The 22,045-nt window shown below is 39.1% G+C and overlaps 1 protein-coding gene across 4 annotated transcripts in view; it reads left to right on the top strand.

Moving 5' to 3' along the window:
- The first annotated feature begins 1,696 nt into the window (after positions 1-1,696).
- The window catches only part of znf609b (zinc finger protein 609b), a 95,804-nt gene continuing 75,455 nt past the window's right edge, over positions 1,697-22,045 (top strand). For 3 of the 4 annotated variants that reach the window (XM_086025745.1, XM_086025744.1, XM_086025741.1), the window contains exon 1: positions 1,697-2,215. The gene's annotated coding sequence lies outside the window, so the exon portion shown is untranslated. The remainder of the gene's footprint in view (positions 2,216-22,045) is intronic. The other variant, XM_086025743.1, reaches the window with a different exon arrangement.

The following is a 22,045-nucleotide window of genomic DNA, read 5'->3' as shown; positions in this document are numbered from 1 at the left end:
CTCACAACGACCAGTCACAGCTCAGATTCAAAGAACAGGTCAGCCGTGATTGGTCGTTGTGAGCAGGTGTGATGTCATTTTCAGTCGACAGAAGACAAAATGGCCGCCCCCAGAGATGGCCAAAAACTAGTGCATTTTGCTGCTTAATTTATATTCCACAAACGCAGACTTCGGTGAAAAGTGTACTCGATTACCTACGCATTTAATTCCTGTCTTTCACAATTACATGTCAATATAATCTTCGCAGTTAGCATGTCTTCTCCCTCTTTCCCCGTCATTCCTTCGTGAGAACGATACTTGTCAGAAGTGTATTTTATTCACCACCGTGGAGGCGATGATTACCGATTTAGGAGCGACTCCGTAATGTGTATAGTAGCACTAGCTCGTAAGCTTGTTGCTAGCTAGCAATGTGTGTGGCTTTAGTAGCACGAGCTTGCCTCGACCTTCTGCTATTCACACGTAGGTGACATGAGCTCGTTGCACCAAGTTGCGCACGTGTCAAACCCAGCTCAGTTTTTTGGGACAGTCTCTGTGGTTCAATTATCACAAAATCTGTGATCCTCAGTTTTGTTATTTAATGCGGTTTAATGAGGCGGAAAATGTGCATTTTGACTCAAACTGCAAAGTGAAACCACTAATTTCAAGCCTTGATATTTATATGTTGAATTTATTATTACAATTCTGCCTTCGTTCTTTCTCTAGCACATTAGGTTTTCATAATAATACTACTGCTACTACTTCTAATAATATGTTGCATAGTAGTGTTATGTTCCCATTTATCTGGCGATTAGCGTGGGTCTTAAACATCTATCTAGCCATTTTAGGTGGCAAAAATTGCAGCAAATTAAACTGCACTAATAAAAGGGTGCTGGTACCGCACAAATGGAAAACAACTTGGACTTTTAAACAGATTTGCTGCTATTAATATCGTGACACCGCGACGACGATATATTGTGACAATTTTAATATCGCGATATTGCCAATATTGTGACATCCCTAGTGTTAACCTTATTTTTTTTCTCTTCAATCGCTCAAATGAAATGGGTTTGTTTCAAGGCCGGGTCGAGACAGGTTTGTATGATGGGGCAGCCACAAATCTGGAGGGGGCATTTTGCTCCGTCACCTTTTAACTTGTCTAACTGACAAATCCACTCACTTGGATGCAGGTACACTAAACAAGTTTGGAATTGGATTGGACGATTGGAAGTTGGGTCTCAGCTTGCTGCAGACAGCTATCCCTTACAGCGAGCTGCCAGCAGGCCGATACTCTGAGCAGAGTGAAAAGTGGAGAAGGAGCGGAGTCGAGAAACATGACATGGGAAATAACTTGATTTCATATTTGAGTGGGAAAGCAAGTCATTAAGGCAGTAAGTGCTGGAGTGGCGGAGAGAGGCGTGAGATACAAATATGTGAAGTATAATATTATTATTAGTATTTGGGGGATTTAGTTTGGGGGGGCACAACATTTATCTCTTGCCCCTGCCTAGACCCGGCCCTGGTTTGTTTCCTTGTGGTGCCGTTGGAAGACCTCGCCGTCTCTTGGCACCCAAAAGTACGCGTAAATTAAAACTTTTCACAAACAAGCAACATTGTTTGCATGCTTGTTTCCTGTGTGGTCTCTGACTCCTCCTCCTCCTCCTCCTCCTCCTCTATAGGTCCACTTCCGTGTGTTTCATCGGTTCAATCCGTGTGGAGTTTGTCTCCAGGTGTTCCAGGCGTCTTCCTCCTCTGCTGCTGTTGCTGCTGCTTGGCTACATTGTATCAGTTCCCACACGAAGAGCTGCTGCGCTGTTTCACGCTCAAACGGCGAATACGAAGGAATTAACCTGAGTGGAAAGCTATTCGCTGTGGGATTACGACATTAGCCGAGGGTCGCGGGAGAGGAGCGGGCTTGTTGTTGGTCTGCCGGCTGCACGTCGAACATGTCCTCCTCCTCCCCCCCGGGCTCGGTCGTCTTCGTTGTTGACGCGAGCGTTATCTCCACTTGAGATGGCACAAGTCCAGTGAATCGCTGGCCTCCCCTCCTCTCCTGTGTTGGATGTCTTTGGGGATTGCGCCGCCACTGCTGTCGGCTGCTCCAGCTTTTCTCGAGCAATTCAATTATTAGTGCAATTCAAAAGCCGTTACTCTGACTTGTACTTTTTTTTTTTTTTTTACGGAGTGGCCGTCACCATGGAAAAACGAGGACCCGGAATACGCATGGCTAGCTAAGTCAGTAAGTTGATCCTTCTTTATTGCTATTATGACTCGTTGGCTGATTATCGTTAGCCCAAGGTTGGCTAGCTTGGGAGCAGATAGCCAACACAGCATGCCGCAGAGAGGAAGCTAATGTCGCCCAGGCTGAGCTCATTGTTTCAATCTACTCGTCAGATGAGCTAATTACAGCCATCTGAACTCCCCGTATGCCTCTTGAAGTTCACCTCTTTTACACACGCAAAAGTATGAAAGATAGTCACGCTCTACCGACGAACTATCAGCCTCACACAGGTGGAGTACTTAAAGTACTGGACATCAAGTGAACAATTGACACATCATCTGATGTGATTTGCCGATTAAAGGCGCGTCACTAAAGTGGAAATGAGTAGGGGTTAGGATGAACGTACTGTACCTCGTGTCTAGAGTAACAGCAAACGAACTCATGCAACGAACTTCCTAGATACAGTATACCGGGTACCCCAGGGGGTCCTCAGGAGGGAGTTCTCACGAAGATCCCAAAGGGAAAGCATATTGTGTACTGTGTCACTGTTGCGGGCATTTCCCATTTGATTATGTTGCTGTCAGCAAGAGTAGGTGCAGTGTTTCAGTTTGGTAGTAAATCTTGAGTAGCACTCTCAGGAGATAAAGATAACACCATGGTTACCAGCTTTCCATCCAAAGCAGACTGCCTGCATGCAGTTTTCTATGGCAAGTGGTTTGTTTATAAGTTGTCTGCTTTACTCCAAGCACACAACCATCGGTTAAACAAATATGTCTGCTCCTGTGTCATTTTGGTAGCTGGTATTTCTGTGTGCTTTCAAAGCGGCTAATCATCTAGAGGTTTACAGGCCTGCCAAACAATCTTTCTTGTTGAGGAGTCACCATTAGGTTGTCCATGTCAGACACATTCTGGGCTCCAGGAAATACTTTTAGTTGAAATGGGGGTGTGGCCTTTGGGTAAAGCCTGGCTGAGGCAGGAATATGTGTAAAACGTCTGTTGTGGTCACATAACCGGTTTGTAATGTGTTTGGTCAATCCAGTTTTTATCAGTCGTCCGTTCACAGTATAATTGCTTGCCAAAACATAATTCTATCACAATTGTAATGTGGTAATTATTTACCTAAATCATGCGAGGCACATACTCAGTTGAATAAATAATATGGAACTGTCTTTCTAGGAAGAGCTCAGTTTATTATGAACTAGCTATTACTTTACCAAATTACAAGAGTAAGCATTATCTTGAGTTTGTGTTTCACATTGAACAGTAGCCTCTTGTAAACAGTTGTTTCATGCTTTGTTGTTCTGTGAAAATGTTACTGATTGAGAAACGTGTAACAGAAAGGTGCGGGGTTTCAGTTTGGTATTACTTACTTTGGAGATAGTTGTATTGTCTTATTGATATGTGTATTCGTAAATGTTACTGACAGAATGTTGGAAGACCTCATTTAAAAATCCAGTGGTGCTGACACGGATTGTGGTATTAAAGCACATCCCGGAACAAGATTTTGAATGAATGTATGATGATTTATTTGAACATGAAGAGGAAAAAAACAATAATTACAATAACAATCACCAAGAAATATGAAAAAAAAAAAAAAATTAGCCAAAGCACACCAAACAAAAGTCTCCCATGCTCAAAAGGGAGTGGGAAGAAGTCTCGACTTATTAAATCCCACCCCTTCTCCATTTTTTCTTAATGTATATCTCTATTCTTCATCCATGGTAAAAATAATACTAAAGATAATAATAATGACGAACCACTACATACTGCTAATATAAATTAATAAATACTTATCAGGTATATGCCATCATTATAAACTATAGTAAACATAATTATCTAAGTACAAATCTGCAATACTCTTAAACACCTAGTGACTCTCTCCCACTCCCGTTACCTCTGTATCCCATGAACATATAACATTTATATTTCATTTTAAATTGATTTATGTTTGTACATTGTTTGTACATCCCTCACCTACACTGTTCCATTTTGCATCGATGAGTTATGTTAACAAGCGCAGCAACATGTTGGCTCACTCAATTTTTGTAGGAATATGTGGTTTTAGTGTTTTGAGTCCTACCACTTTGTGGTTTGAGTAGCCTCTTTGACACACAATCGAGTAAAGCAGGATAATACTGCAGCTGTCTTCAGTTTTAACACAGTGACACGGCATCCCACAATCAAGATAATGGGATGTGTGATGGGCTTAATCTGGTGTGACCCATACAATACTAGTGCAGCGACAATTGCTTTCAACACAACAGGGTGTCAGAAGTAAGTGTTGAACTTCACTCTTCTGTCCTGCCTTTCCAGCATTCTCACATTACACAGTTTCTGTCCAACTGCTGTCACGGTTCTGATACTAACTCAGATGGTGTAAAATTGAAGTGTGGACTTTGTTCCCCAATCAGAACAGAGCAACGAAAAAAGGCAGAAAAATTCAAACTTTTACAAGCATTATCAAAGCGGTTACCATTAAACTGTGTCAAGAATTTTTGATGTATTTTCTTGTGTTTTTTAAATCTATCAGTGTTGCCATTCTGTTTGGATCACAATAGGTGTTTGGATGATGATGATGATAATAATAATGTATTAGATTTATGCTTTTCTGAACACTCAAAGACGCTTTACAATGAAAGGATACATGTACATGCGTTCACACATAACACATAGTACTCCCTGGTCTCACTTGGAGTTCCACTGAAATTGTCGGAAGTGATACATACACACGTAAACAAAATTGTTGATCCCTGCTGTTACTGAAACAAAAACCCACGGTGGTCACAGAAATAACTTAAATCTGACAAAATAATGAGTCAAAATGTATTGAAAATCAACCAATGGAAATCAGGCATTGCTTTTGAATTGTAGGTAACGTAATTATTTTTAAAAGCAAACTCATGAACCCTAACCTCTAGAAAAAATATAATTTGTCCATAGGGACATGTTCAACCAAGGTTTGTCCTCCAATTAGCATCACAGGTGTCTTCAAACTTGTAATCAGTCAGCCGGTCAATTTAAAGGGTGACAAGTAGTCATTGTAGCTGTAACTGTAGCCAACCTCTCTGGCAAAATTTTAGATACTTTGAAGAAATGAATAATATGAATGGTAACAGAAGAGTCCAGAACATCCCCCAAAGTTAAAGGGGAACTCCAAAGTCAAGGTAAATCAGTGTCAGATCGCACCTTCTGTAATTGTCGAGCCAAAATAGACTTTATGAGAGACGACTAAGGAGGATACCACTGTGAAAATAAATAAAGTGAAACTTGAATTTGACAAAAGGCAAATGTCCTGCGGACAGACAGGACAGAACTGGAGTTTTTGGGCAAGTTCATTTCAGCTCTATGTTCAGATGCAAAAATGAAGCATACTAAGAAAATAACACGTTCTGGAGCTGCTTTGCTGCATGTGTGTCTTGAATCTATGCAGGGTACAATGAAATCTCAAGACTGTGAAGGTATTCTAGAGAGAAATGTCCTGCCCATTGTCAGAAAGGTAGGCCTCAGTCGAAGGTCATGGGTCTTGAAACAGGATAATAGCCCAAAACACAGCTAAAAATACCCATGAATGGCTAAGAGCAAAACATTGGACTCTTCTGAAGTGGCCTTCTGTGAGCCTCAATCTGAATCCTATTGAACATCTGTTGAAGGAGCTGAAACATGCCATCTGGCAAAAGCAACATTCAACCCGGAGCAGTTTGCTCTTGAAGTTAGGGCCAAGCTACGTTTGAGATATGGAGAAGTCAAATTGAAAGTTACAAAAATGGTTTGATTGCAGTGTTTGCCATAAAAAAAAGTTGTGCAACAAAATATTACCGTATTTTCCGGACTATAAGCCGGTCCTTTTTTCTAGGTTTTGAACCATGCTGTTTATATAAAGGTGCAGCTACACTGTGGATTTTTCTTCCACCGCTAGGGGCGCTCTAACCGGAATTAGAATCAAAAGTAAGAAAAAAATTCCATGCAAAGAATACGCTACTTTTCCTTTAGCAGATAGAACACGGACGACAGATTACAAGCAGTTAATTATTTTCAAATCCTCGCCCCTTCATCATGGAACCCACACGAAGAAGTTCGTATGATGCAAGTTTTAAGTTGAAGGCCATCAATCTTGCTATCCAGGAAGGAAACCGCGCTGCTGCATGCAAGCTTAGCGTCAATAAATCTATGGTGAGATGTTGGAGGCGGCAGCGGGAAGAGAAATGACGAGAACTACAGGTTATTTTCTCTTGGTTCTGTTCCGTTTTAATCAGCAAAGTTTTCATTTGTTAAATGTAATGTTTTAATTTGTACTTTTGTCAGATTCAAATTATTGCTGCGACCACTCTGGGTTTTTATTTTGTTAACAGAGGACTACTAATAATTTTGTCAACATGTGTTTGTGCGTGATATCATAGCATTGTGACATGTAACAATCTTTCTATTCCAACAAAGATGATCACGATACGGGGTATTCAAAATTTGTGTCAGTGTGAGATCCTGAACGATAGCAGCTCATTCAAGAATGCAAAGCTGTTCCACCTCAGTTACAGAACCCCAAAAAGCTATCTAATTTAATGTGCCGTGGTAGCTTTATGACAGCATTGTTAACTTGTGTGTAAAAAAGACTGCAGGGTCACTTTGTGGACTTTGTCTAATCTGTTTTTTTTTATGATTTGATTTCAGTGTACATATTAACCGCAGTGTGAATGTTAGCTACTGATGCGTTCTACGGTGTTTCTAGACTTGGCTAATAGAGTCTTCTTCCTTTTTGGCACATCTAAATCAAACATTACATCATGTTATAAATGTGACAACATAGACGTAAACAATACTACATAATACAAATATGGAATGTTGTAATAAGTATTGGCACTCCTGGGTGAGGTGTGTTAAAAGCCTTAAAATAAATTATAATTTTATTGCAGAAGAATACTCTCATACTGGAATTTGGAGACATGGTTCACCAGAGACAGTCAGGCTCCTCCCATGGCCATCTCATTCCCCAGACCTGAACCCCATTGAAAACTTGTGGAGAGTGCAGACAAGAGGACACAGGTCACTGGATAGTTTAGAGAGAGAAGAGGATTGATCAAAGATACCTCTTTCTGTATTCTCCCATCTTGTGAAACAGTATAGAAGAGGTGCCGTTTTGTTGGCAAAAGGGGGTTGTACAAAGTATTAACATCAGGGGTGCTAATAATTGTGGCACGCATGATTTGATGTAAAAAAATTGTAAAATATTCTTGAGGCATGCTATTTCGTTCAGATCACTTGTTGTGGTCGCAACAACCGAGTTGGTCGAGTTTTTATTTTGTTCCCATTCCTAGTAGTATTACAGCAGGTCTGTCACCAGTAGGGGTGTAACGGTACGTTTAATCACATTTCGGTTAGCTTTCTTGGAAACTTCGGTTGGGTATATTTTTGGTACAAAAAAAAAAAGAATTAAAAAAAGTTTATTTTGAGAAGATGACAAGTAAACGGTACATTTTTTAGAAAAAATAAATAAAAGCAAACCATTCAGGTGATATTCTAAGAAATGTCACCAGAATAAAAAATACAATAACAATAAAGATCTCTTCATTTTGAAAACTATTAAGACACAGAAATCTTTGAACACTCAGTAGCTACAGCCGATGACACATCTAAGTATTCAAGTAGCAATGTCAGCATACAACTTTCGGATTTATCCACGTACCTTTTCCTTATCTGCGATTTTAACAGGAAAGCCAGAACGTTCTCAAACAGGAGATCACAGTGTACCGGGGGACCTTCGAGCTGTGGCTTGTTTGCGTATACCATAATAATGCCATTTATCCACCCATTTATGATTTATCATGGCTTCTGGCGTACCGGCTCCTCTTCTGTGCCCCCACTCTCATACGCGTGCAACACTCAATAGCGTCCGTGTGAAAACTCACGCGTAAGCTAGCGCTAATAATAAAAACTGATCAGAAACTGTACGCAAGTGGACCGAACCGAACATGCCGTACCGAAATATATTAATACACCCACGTATACCGTTACACCCCTAGTCACCAGGTGTCAACTTTTGTCGTCTTGCAGTCTTAAGATGCTAGGTTAGCTTTGTTAAAACATGCACATTTGGAAATAGCCCATTTGTAACATCTCAGTTATATTATTCAAAACATCAAGATCACCGCATCTGGAAAGTCCCTACTATTCCGGCTTTTTATTTGGCTTGATAGAGGCTGTGGGAAAATTGCCTACTGTACTTGTGCTCACAGCACCCTGTTTGATCTTGAATAGGACTTTGGAGACTTGTACTTAAGAATTTGATAGTGGTTCAGTGATTTGATGTCATTCTGAATCACCTATGTTCAACATATTCTTTAAGACTCCAGTTTTTAAGCCGCTAAATGAATGCAGTTGGAAATGCTATTGTTCTGCTTTTGAATGATATCAGATAAACACAGGGAAATCTTAAAGTGACACTTGGATGAGCTTAACATTGGCACATGTAATAGGTTTGCATGTAAAAAGGACATCAGTACTAAACTGCCCACCTCAAAAGACTCTGTAGTGATTTAAGGACTTTTTTGTGGCCATTCCTCATCCAAATAAATGTGCACGTCCACTCATTCCCACTTCAGTTTCTGTAAATATCCTGACTGGTGTTAGATGCCTCCCTCGTCCTAACCGTGATCAGCAAAGAACCAGTTTATTTATTTTATTTATTTATTTTTTAAGCAAAGAAGCAGTGTGCGCTCGTCCCAGCATAAATCTATGTAGCTCATGCTCACTTCCACATTTCCTCATTCTCATCAATCAGCCACGGAGAGGTTAATCCTTTTGATATGTTGAAGTGGTCATTAGCAAGGATGTCCACATAACGTTAGGTGCCAATTGATCACCGTTTCTGGACGTTATAAGCAATGAAGGTACAATAATTTCCAATGGAGAGTTTGGAATCGGTCCCTCCAGTGACTCCGACCGAACACGGCCATTCTCCTCATTAACAAGATGCGTTATTCATGGAGTCACTTATTTCCTAATTCCTCCCAAATTTATTGATAAAATAGAAAATGAAAACTCTTTCCATTTTTCTGATCCAAAAATATATAAAATGAACTTGTTAGTGAAAACATGACCATCCCGGCCCCACTGTCCCTTTAACGTTAGAAACAAATGAAATCCATCTATTAACGATACCGCTTATCCTCACAAATAACATTCTAAACTGATTGCTTGATATAATATGTTGTTTACTGTGAGCCAGTGTATAGATAATATTTGACAGTGAGAGAAGAAGGGACAAGTTTGCGGTTTACATTGTAATTGTACTGTATGTTCAAAACAAACTGCGGGGGTTGGGCGAAAGACATAGACAAGACTTCTTGTCAGAAAAACTCAATCAGCAACCTTTAAATAGTACTTTCTGAAGGCATTATGTACCAGCTGTTGAGTTTTTATAATGCCCACAGCCATTTGTTGCCTTGGGCAGGTCCCAAAGTGCTTAGTCTGAACACTTAGGTAATTTTAAGACTTTTAGAAATGGTCAAAGCATCTCCTGAAGTTCAAGTCAACCATAGGAAGGGAAGACAGACGATTGAAGTGACTAATTTAACATGGCTGTTGTTGCCAGACTATTTCAGGAACTGCTGATCTGATGGAATTTTCACACACCTCTTGGGTTTACAGAGAATGGTCCCAAAACAGAGGGGGGGAAAAAAGAAACGATGTGCCATGGTTTCTGGTTTGAAATTTCTCTGCGATGACAGAGGTTAAAGTCATACTGCTTCTATACTAAAGGAATAGAAATGTAAATGATCTCTCATTGAACAATGTACAGTAGTAAGTAGTGGTGCAATGGATCACATAAGTCACGGTTCGGATCGGTGTCGGATTTTGAATAACGGATCAGATCGTTTTTTGGATCAGCCAAAAAAAAACAAAAACAAAAAAAAATAACGCAACATAAGGCAGGATACATTCTTATTTTATACGCAGTACTGCATACAAAATAACAAGGTAACCTGCCGCACATTCTGTGCTGAGTGTTTTCGTAAAATGATTTAGTGAGGAAAAGTGTTTTATAAAATAAATGAAGACAAAGTTTTATTTAGCAAATTTTTTCCCTAATGAAAAAGACCCCAAAGTGCAATTTAAGGCTCATTCTCTTCCTTTAAACAAGGAGAGTGCATTACAAAGTAATCTAGGTCCACAATATTGAAAAAGAAGTTAAAAAAAATGTGTGTGATTAATTAGTGGTTTGTTAGCGTCCTAAATTAGCAGCTGAATATGATTTCTGGATGGCGTTGTGTTGATGTTGGTACAATTATGTAATGTCAAATAAAACTGTGATCAGGCAGGCCAGAACGTCGAAAACAGAAGTCAAGTTAGCCGTCACGCCACCATACGGGCCAATTACAAAGTAAAAGTCTATTAAGGTAATCACTTACATTGGCATCAGTGACTCAATGTATTATTTGGTAAACTTTATTTTGAAGTTAGCCTTTGCTGCCGAAATGACGTGTCGGGACAAGAGGCAGAAAAAACAATTCTGTCACATAAATTTTAGGACTCGTTTCAAATATATGCAACTTACGTGATCCATGAAGGTTTTCAACTCCCTCTGCTGCTATTACAGTGAATGCTGACTAATCACGTTGCCTTAATGTTAAACCCCCCCCAATCAACCATGGCGCCAATCGTGCACGGTCTGAACCGTGGTCATTGATCCGTACGGACCAAAGACCAAAGATCCGTTGCACCACTAGTAGTAATTACACTTAACTGAGACTCCTTGTTACATTTCTTACGCCCTAAAGTGGCAGAAGCTATTGTGAACCTTGGATCACATTTGAAAATGGAGGATTGTAAAACCATCACTTTTCTTTACAATGGTTGATGAAAGTGTTCTTTATGACCAGAGTGACCCTGTTGACAGTACCTACAGTCTGCATGATAATGGACCCTTACACACTGCTCATCTTAAGGCCCCGATAGACCAAAAAGACGCCGGCCAACAGTGACAGACGCTTAGCCCCTGTGGCGTCCGGCCAGCTGTCGGCATGTCACGCTGGATGAATACACCGCAACGACAGACAGCGACGCTGACCATTAAAGTACCTTCTGCACATGCATAAGATGTAATACCCTTCCATACCATCGGCGGCGGTAGTCACCATTTGTCATGGTTAGAAAACTCCAACCGGAAAGCTGTTGGCCGGGGGCGGATTATAAAAACGTAAACAATGCATTCAGCTATATTCTTCGCTCACGATGAGCTCCCACGCGAAGTAAACCCTCACGTTCTTGACACGGTATTGTGAAATACTTACATTGTCAACCCTCGCTCTTGTACTTGAAAGAAGATTAGTTGTTTGTCCCACCACATCATTGTTGTGGATGGAGAACCAAGTTTTATTTTGAACATGCTGACTTTTTGTTTTGACAAAAGTGCTTGAGATCTCAAATTGACCTGAAAGATATTTTCTTCTGTTTCCACAATTGTCGCATTTTTGGTCGTGAATTTAATGTAAAACATCAAATTGTATTAAATAAATAAAACCAACATTTTCCCAAAGCTCCCACTTCAGACTAGCTTTAAAGAGCCATTATAAATATCCCAAAGTATTTCATAAATGTATTATTGGAATTGTAAAGTTTTATCATAGCTTACTAAGTGTACTGGTTGGACTTAACACTAGCAAAGAGTTAATTCCTGCAGAAAACTGCACAGCTTGAAAGCCAGTTGCACAATTTTTGCCAGGGACGTGTGATCCATCTTTTCCTCTGATTTGTGCGCAGCTTAAACTCATACTCAACGCTCCCCCACACAAGCCATGAAAATGTTGTTAGCTTTTGCATTGCGGACAGTCTGGACAAATAAAAAATGTCTTTTTTAATACCGGCCTCTCAATAATTTGTTTTACTTGCACTTGTAAAAAGAATCCGTATCAAATTACTTTGGTATTTTTGACGTAATATTGTTGAGTGCCGCTTTCATACTGCCGTTGAAAAGCAGCATGACCTTGTTAATTGCTCTTGCTTCAGTTGCTTTTAATGCTGCAGCTCACAGATACTCTCCACCTATAAATCAGGGCTAAAATGGCAGAAGTGAAAGTTGAGTCTCCTCTAAGTTTCCCTCAATGATTTGGACTCCAGACATTAAGAAATTTAGCGCTATCCTTAAGACCCCCTCCCAACATTATTTTCACTGGTATTCCGTAAGTGGTATTAAACTGTAAAATGTCAAATCATAATCATAGCTATCAAACTAAGTGTGTCATGTTATTCTTTAAAATGCATTGTGGCAACATATTTCAAAAGGTAATAGAAAAGTCAAATTAAATGCATATATTTTGGATCAGATTTAATCTTCAGCTCAATTGTTGGTTTTAATAATTAAATCTAAGGCAGCTCTGACCGGGCTGCGGAACACAATTATTATACAGTATGCTCTGTTCCTTTTCCAGTTAGTCTAACAACATAATAGAGCCAGATTTATATAGTTGAAATAAAAATGGATGCCATACACGAGTATAAAGACGCAGGCTAACCAACTTAATAGGGCTGCGAAGAAGGAATTTAGTCAACAAGCAAATTGTTTAGCATTTGCAGGAACCTCACGCCTTTGCTCTGACAGATACAATCAGTAAGGATCGTGACAGCTTTGAAGAGCTGCTGCAGGCATAGTTCTGTTGTTTTACTCTGAGCCTTGTGCCATGTATATCTTATGAAAAAAAAAAAACCACTCACACTGTGGATGGATACTTCAGCAGTCATGCTTCAATCCATTTCATCTGGTTGGTTTCTGTCAAGTTGGCTGTACTCTCTCATTTGGAAGTGGTAAAGCATTTTGTCAGTCAGCTCAAACAGCAAATCAATGCAGTGCCTCTGATTCATGAAATCTCAACGTGTGGTGTACCAGAGATGCCATAAGCTGAACGGACACTACATTCATTGCAATTTGGGTTTTTTTTTTTTTGTATTGCCATTTTGGCTGTTAGCATCTCGAGAAATGAAAGGCACCACAGAAAACATATTTGCAACTTCCCGATGTGAAAGTACCCTGAATGCACAGTGTTGCTTGTGCAGAAAGCATGTGACATGTGATTCTTCTCTCCGCGAGCCTTGCTTTAAGATGTTTAATGACACCCCAGTTGGAGTTGACTGTTAAGACTAAACACACAACGAAAAGGATTATACATATCCTAGTTTTAAGTACTGGAAGAAAAAAAAACATGCTTCGTTTTAAAAACATCGCTAGTGCTAATGCTGATGTCTATGAAAAATCCCATTGACAATCTTATGGAAAAACAAGCATGTATCATGAGCAATTGAGCATGAATGATAAAATAATAATTATCACTTCTGGTAGTGATATTCCTTCAAATAACAAATATTCACACACAAACAGTGTAGGTACACATGCAGACAGGTTATATAACAATACTCAAAGGCAAATATTCTTCCAAATCTGTGAAAAACGGGCTATATTAATAGAGCTCAATTGCAACTTTCTTCTTAAACTCTTCTTTTCTCATTCGAAGTGTATTGTCCATGCATGCACAGCACCACAGTGCCCCTTAGAGGCCAACGCCCGCTCAGCAGGAGCAGCCGGTATTTCTTTTTAGAGTATTTATTTTTTATCGTGATCATTTTTGTATATTTTTATTTTTACTTTGCTCCAAAATTATTTTCTGGTTGTTTCTTTCGAGTTATATTTAAAGTTGAGTTTTCAAGGATTCAAGCCATTTTTATTGTACCAACACTAGGGCTGAACGATTTTAGGAAAAAAATTGTATTGCGATTTTTCTGACAGATATTGTGATTTCGATACAATTTGCGATTTTCTTCAAATGAAGCTTCAGTACATTTACAAATATGACAGAAAATGACATCATACCATCAAACACATTATGCAAGTACACTAAAGAGGTTTTGTGAGAGAGGCCGTCCTTTTTCAAGGTTTTTAAAAGGGTTAAAATAAGTCAAGACCTACTGTACTACTTGCCATCATCAACAAATATGCAATTATGCATCATAGTATAGAAAGATAGTAAATACACAAATATTTTTTTAACCAACAAATGTTTTAAATGTTCTACTAATGTGCAATGTGTTCTTTGTACATAAATGTCATATTATATGTACATGTTTTCCCTCATATTTTTGCTAGACACTTACTGTAACTGCTTCAAACAGAGACTGTGGGCTTAGCAATATGACCTGAAATGCATGCCATCGTACTGATTGAACATTTTGGTCCTAACAGTAATGGTGAGTGTAAAAGTGTAAAAATCATAATGAGAATATTTCTGTTTGGGTTATTTAACGTGAAAAGGTAAATCTTTCCTGTTAAAAAGGGTCAGAAAGAATCATATATTCTTCTCTCTGCTTCTTTTCTTTCAATATATGCATTTTCATGAAAACGTGCTGCTCTATTTACCTAATATAAAAAAAGTCCCTTTGCAAAGCTGAATTAAATAAAAATAATTTTGAGACCTATTACTGTGTAGCTCTCAAAACTCAGTACTCTTTGGTACAAAATAAGACAACTATAAGCAAATAACATTGCTGATACTATAAGCATTTATACTATTGACATTGATCTCTTCCATCCGTTAGCGTCTTCCGGTATTCGAGCGTGTGCTAAATTGCTAATGTAGCCGTTGTCTTATTTGATCTTTTTCTAGCTATGTATTAATTGTAATACACATTTTCTGTTCATAGCTGCTGGCTCTTCGGACGAAACGCGGTTCTTGCCAAACTTCTGTGAGAAGTCTACTGTACACCTAAGCACTTATTTTGGGTCTTTCCCGACTCTGTAATTAGCATGTTTAGCGACTCCTCGTTCGCCTCCTTGGTGAAAGCGCTACTTTTTCGTACGGTAGTTTATTTGTCACCACAGAGAAAAGTATCAGCGTCACGCAAGCTCCTTGCTGCTGCGCACGGACTTACATAAGATATAAATAAAGTCCGCGCTGCTTTGGAGCAAGCAAGGTAGCTTAGCGACTAGCACTGCTAAGCAGCCACGAAAGACATGACTTTCGGGAGTATGAGTGACAGCGGGAGCGTGACGTGGGATTACTGTGACCGGTCCACAGTAGCATGCCACTGATTGATGAGCGTGGGAGATAACAGCCCTTTGGAAAAACCACAGGTTTGACGATCTTTAAATCGTGTTGTCTGAGATCGCGATTTCGGTCCCAAAACAATAAATCGTTGAGCCCTAATGCCCGAGGTCCCAGATTAGCCCAGTAAATCCTAAAACTTGTACAAATATAAATAGAACAACAAAATAATTATGATAAAGAGATAAGGAAGATGCTTATTCATGGTTTGAGTGTGCAAAGATGCAATGCAGGAAAGGTGTCTGCAGAATGAAACTGGCTTGAATTTCTCATGATATTTAGGCTACAAGGTCATTTTGTACTTGACAAAAAGAATAGCGTTGAAGAAGAATACAAGGGTCAATGTGCAGGGAGGGATGAATAGTCATGAGGGTATGATGTTGAGTTTTGCTAATATTCAGCTTATAAAATCAATGAATAAATCAGTTTTATTAACCGCGATTTCAATATCAACCAAAATAATCAGCATTATGATTTTTTTTCTATAATCGCTAAAGTTTAACTCTTTTTCCATTATTCCTAAATTAAATTATGATACTGTAATTTTTCTTTATTTTTTTCCCATGTAATTAACATTGTAGCATCATCCAACCTAAGACATCATCTTTAAAGCCCTTAAAAGGCATTAAAGGGAATTGTATCAGACAGGAGAAAGGTATGAAACCGACAATGATGCATTGGTCCACAGTGATTAACAAATGGAAAAACGCGGAAGGAAAGGAAAAGTAAGACAGGTTGGCTGAAGGCCTACAGAAATGGTGAAGGAGCATCAGGTACTTTCTGGCAAGTACTTTTAATGCAATACATGTGACAACAATCTTTTATCGTTCAGACCTCTGGGGGGAAAAACATTGTAATTTTGCTGAAGCATACATTAAGTTGGCCTGTATTTTTTTTTTTTTTTATGTATCCTGTAAAGTGAATCTGTATAATAATAAGGGTGCGAGGAGAAAAGGTCTTTTGAAAAGAAACCATTTCCCCCACACACATTTTGCAGGAATGTCAGCTGCACATTGTTTCAGTAATGAGCTGCATAAATACTACAGAGACAATCACTTTAACAGACTGAAGCAATGTGCCTTCTTCGTGACCCGGAACTAGTATCTGAATAGCTCTGTCACTACCATGCTAGTCATTGTTCACTGACAAGAACCAGTATCTTTTGTTATTCTTTCACTACGATGTTTTATCTAAGATGACAGTGAAAACATTTCATTTCATTGGTGTGCAGAATATGACTTGTCCTTTGGAAAAGCTGTACTTTGAGCATCACAAATGATTTACTAAGTTGAATTCAGATGCAGACAGACCATTAAACGGGCAAACTAAAAAGACAATTACCCTTGAAAACAACTAAGCATTCTAAAAAAAAACGCCCAACCAAAACTATAGAAAAGATGAAACCATTATAAAGTATTTTTTGTTGACTGAATGTACATTACTGATCATCTGTTAACTGAACTGTTATTGATCCACCCGGAATGATCATACCAACTTCCTTTCCATACTGTCAATCTCTAGCTTCTTCTGTGCATGTTTACGATCACATTTGAGTCACATTATTGCTGTGTTTTGGATGTCAATAAGCAAAATTAAAGCTGTTATCTACAATTACTGTGCTACTGTTATAGCAGCATTGACAACTGAATGGTTCATACATAGATCCTATCGCCTGGTTTGATAAGATTGTAAGAGGATCTTAAGTTGACTCTGTGTCATGTTGAGCTGCCGCTGGGAGCAAGGGAGGCAGTTATTTGAGGTTAATGGTCATCCGTGCCCTCTCTCGAGTTAGACATTTACATGGAAACACATCAACTGTCAGTGGTGCAAACAGTGGAACAGTTTCTTACCCCCTCAACAGTGGCCTGTTATGTTTTTGTCACGAGAGGCCCGACTGCACCGGCGTATTTGGATGATCCATGTGCGTTCTCTTTAACAGTATGCATTTCAGTAATGTGCTCTCAACAAGTCAATGCAATAGCGCAGCATTGCTGAATGCAGATACAGATGCTAAAATGTGGACTCAATATAACTGGGTCAACAGTGAAGTGAGAGTGTCAGGAATCTATTTTTAATAGTGGCCATTTTATTAACCCCATGTTGCCATATCAACGGTTATATGAATCAGGTGATTACCAATTGCCCGACCGGAGGATTTAACTATGCAAATGTTCTTCACTGGCTGCTGTGGGTATTTGAATTTTAAGTGGCTTTGAGACATTTTTAAGGCAGAGTGAATACGATAACTACTTGGATGATTGTCTTTCATGAATCATTTCAAAATATAAAAACTAAGCATGTTAATGCAATTCCTCATCTTTCTACCAGTGACCCCCATGAGCACAATGAAAGTACTTATGGCACCCGAGAATTTCACAACCCTCATTTATGAAATGCCAGTAAAAGTCTAGTGGTATCGACATTTATGATTATGTAGGTTTCACTAGCAGAGTCTGACAACATGAACTTCCAAAAAGTAAGGCCAACTCCAGTATTTTTGCTGTAACTAGAATTTCCTCTGGTCGGACCAGCCATTATTATATACCGTATTTTCCGGACTATAAGCCGCGACTGTTTTCCTAGGTTTTGAGCCATGCGGCTTATAGTCCGGTGCGGCTATTCTGTGGATTTTTCTTCCACCGCTCGGGGCTCGGGGAGCTCCAACCGGAATTACAGAACAATTCAATACAATAAATTTGCCCATTAACTGGATGTGACTGCAGGTGGAGGAGTTCAACAGGCGAGGGCGCTATACGCTAGGTTATTGCATTAGGTGCTGTAATTCTTTGATTTTATGTTTTCCAAGAGGTCCCTGAAGTGCACATGAATGTGATTGGCTGATGTTACGTATCTTCTGTTGTTTCGATGTGAAATGCTATTGTTGATTTAGTACAGTTGGCAGCACGTCGTGTGTTGGATCGGCTGACATTTTTAACATAAAACAAGACAAGTGCATATGTAGAATGTAGTAGAACAATAGATGGCGGAGTCTGGTGGACATTAGCTGACAAAATGGAGCGGCAGCCGGCAGTGACAGTACTGTTTTTTTTCTCTCTTGGTTCTGTTCCGTTTTAATCAGCAACGTTGCTGCAGTGTTAAAAGGCACTGTTAGGAAAGAATTTGCTCAAGTACATACATGTACATTTACAGTTCATAATCGTTCTGTAAATGCAGTAAATATGAAAGTTTTCAACATGGATAGGTGCGACTTATATAAGGGTGCGGACTGTACAAGGTTTTCCCCCAAAATTTTCTTAAAAAAAAAAAAAATAGTGGGTGCGGCTTATATAACGGTGCGGCTTTTATAGCCGGAAAATACGGTAGCATTTTATATCAATTTTGTGATCGACTAATATCATAATTCACCTATCCGCTCAAATTGGAAAGTTATAACATTTTAAAGCAACACACCACAGAAAATGTGTCCTTCATTCAATTAGACAGTGTATATAAACATTAGTCGTACAAATATAAATGTCATCTGATTCCCTGAATAAAAAAAAAAAAGTTTAAGATTATAAAGTATCAAAATAATGACATACCCTGTGTAGCGCTATCTTGGCCAATCACGTAGTCACCAATGTAACGCGCGCTGTAACATGGGACTGTTAGAGTGATTTGTTCCCTGGTAGGGCTGTTTGATTTTGCCTGATAAGAAAATCCCGATTATTTTCCCTCAAACCCGATTTTACGATTACGATTTCTTTGTAAAATAAAAAATAATGAAAAATGAAGTATTTTGAATGTCTTTTATTTAAACTTAATTTTTCTTTTTGAACTCAAAATGCCAGTCAAATTAACTTAATACACACAGAACAATCCATTGGGATTAACAGCATTTTACTTAGACAATAGATTTCAGATTTGTTCTTAATTAAACCAATAATGAAAGAAGAAAGTGCATATACCATCTGAAATTAAATCATCAACATGAGAGAAGGTAGACAGTCAAGTCTGTAAACCAAACAGTGTGTCAGCAAGTCTAGCCTTTCACCTTTCTCCCTGGTCTTACTTAAACATAAATCAATGATTAGTGCAAAACTGTCACTCAATAATACAATGCACTGTCAAGCTTAAGTACAAATGCATAGTCCGTCTGGACCAGAGGTCCATTGTAGAGGAGAAAAAAAGGGATGCCTTTCAGACGTTGAGTTACTTGCTCGCGGGTTGTATTATACATGCGGGGCACACACTACACTACAGATCTATTTTTGCCCGATTTATTAACCAAACGCTCACTTGCCTGAGCAAATAGCAGAATCGCCGGTATAGCCATGGAGGTTGTCGTTGTTTCTGACTGCGCGCTCGTGCGAGGAAACGGAAATGCAGAGGAAACTACGGTGGCTTAGATATAACAAAATCGAACGTGCAGATTTGAACGTTTTTAACATATCTATGCTGTACCTCCGAAAACTGTGATCGACTGTCACCAAAGTTTATGTACACATCTCTATTCATGCTCAAGTCATACTCTAGAATGAAAGTCAAAATAGTTTTATTTTATTGACATTGTAAGCATTGCCTCATTCATATGCCTCCTATAGAACAAACATTACAGTCACTTAATGTACAAAAATGTGATCGATTGACACCAAACTTTATGGGCACATTGTATGTACAGTACACTCCAAAATCCCCAAATAGTTGAACAATATTTTATTGACATCATAATTTGTTGCCTATGAAGAGGCAACGTTGGATGTCAGCCTATGCCCATAAAATAAAAAACATTGACTTTCGTTGTAATATTTTCAGTCCATGATCTGGGCATGAGTAGAGGTGTGCACATACATTTCTGTGACAATTGATCGTGGCATTTGGACGCAGAGCTTTTCATAGACCCCTTTTGGAGGCTTGCATGCTGGCTCTCTTCACCAGCCACTGCCGCTGTAAATGTTTTTCTTTTTAATTTTCTTTCTCAAAGGAAGAACATGAAACCTGGTTAAGAGTGCTATCTAATGGCAAAGTTTAATGGCGCCATATGGCATTTTCATAGCAAAATAGACCAGTTAACAAGTCAAAAACGCACAATCCCATGTTACAGCACCCACGGTGAATATATATTAGGTCTCAAACTCCGCTCCTGCATGCTTTAGATCTTTCCCCCCTCCAACACACCTGATTCAAATGATCAGCTTATCAGCAAGCTCCGCATTAGCCCAATAACGATTCTGATAATCGTCGAGCTTCGAAAGGATATGATGGAATATCTTCTTTATTGTCATTTTTCGTACATGTGAATGAACTTGTAAGTACTGTAAATGTGCCATTTCCTTCTAAGATACAGCTCTCCAATAAAAGACGATTCGATACATATCCCGTTATATTTCAAAGTGGAACGATTCGATTCACAAAACCAGCAGCACAAACAATGGTGGGAGTAGGGAGGGCTCGTTTCGTTTCTCGATTTTCAATTTCCTGTGTAGTGATGACCGATGTGCTTTTTTCAGGGCTGATACTAATTAGTAGTCACGGAGGCAGATAACCGATATCTGAAGTTGATATTCATTTGTAGAAAAAGGGGGGAATGGTGACATTTTTGAAAAATAAAAACTCCAGCACCTGACTTTGTTTAAATGCCTTTAAGCACGTTTATTACGATAGATTTTTATTAGATAGATTTTGTGATTATACAACATGTCAAAAGCTTTTTTGGATCTTAGAAAACAGACAACTTAAAATTCAAACAAAGTGCAGGGAGTTCCCAGGCTCAGCTGAATGTTTTATAAAGTTAAATGAAAGCAAACATCGCCTTCAGATTTACAACAATAAATAGTTTTGTAAAAATGCATTATAACTGAAATGTTCATCTTTCACTTACCTTTATTTTGTTTTAAAGTTCAAAACAAGTAAGTGCGTCCTCAACGCAGCTACCAGGCAGAGAAATGAAAGTCGCCTCAACACGACTGTGTTTTCTTTCCGTTGCTTTTTGTGGGGGTTCCGTCATTTTTGCGTGTCCCCTACGCAGCTGTCGTCCCTGCCATATCGGCCTTTTGTGGCTGCAGAAAAAGTGAAATTTATCATTGTAAATATGTTTCTGAAATCTGGACTTAGATTTGCAGTCCTTTGCACCATGCCAGCCCTTTGTATGCGGCAGTGGTTGTTTTAAAGTATTCTGTGAATAAAGTTGGATTGAGTTGAGCTTATCATGAAATGTGGCTAAAAGACAGACACGCACACACTGACACTCACTCATTTTTTACTTTCATCACTATTTCCCTATTAATCTCTCCGGAGCCATGTGATTGACATAGCAAATTAGCGCTGCAATTTGGCAATGGCGGAACGGGTAGCTTTAGCCTCAAGGCAAGGCAGCTTTATGTGTAGAGCTGCCCCTTGTGTCTATATGACATTGCAGAGCTATAGTAATGTTACAAGTAGTTGTGAGTTGTAGAATATTGAAATGTATTAAAATTTGAGTAAAGTCTGTATGTAGCCTTACCGTCATCTGCTCACTTGACCTATCCCATACGTGTGACTCTTAAGAAGGCAGAGCAAACATGCAGCTTTACTGCCGATTGGCTGTTATCCTGTGCACGAGGAACCAATCAATTGGTGCTGTGGGCGGTGCAATTTGCGCTCTGTATCCAGGGCTACTCGCACAGCAGACGGAGAAAGAAATGCGCTGCAGCCAGCCAAAATAAAAGTTTTTAATCTAGCGGCCGTCAAAAAAAGAAAAGAAAAAGGCAGAGGCCAATAATCGCCAAAATGCCAAATAATCGGTCTATTACTCTTCCTATGTCCTCATGCCTCACTCCTCTATTTG

The sequence above is a fragment of the Filicampus tigris genome, chromosome 3 (assembly GCF_054856515.1).
Source record: "Filicampus tigris isolate MCC_2025a chromosome 3, RoL_Ftig_1.0, whole genome shotgun sequence".
Lineage (NCBI taxonomy): Eukaryota > Metazoa > Chordata > Actinopteri > Syngnathiformes > Syngnathidae > Filicampus > Filicampus tigris.
Note: the sequence above shows the minus strand (reverse complement) of the source record. Positions and strands in the feature narration are given on the sequence as shown.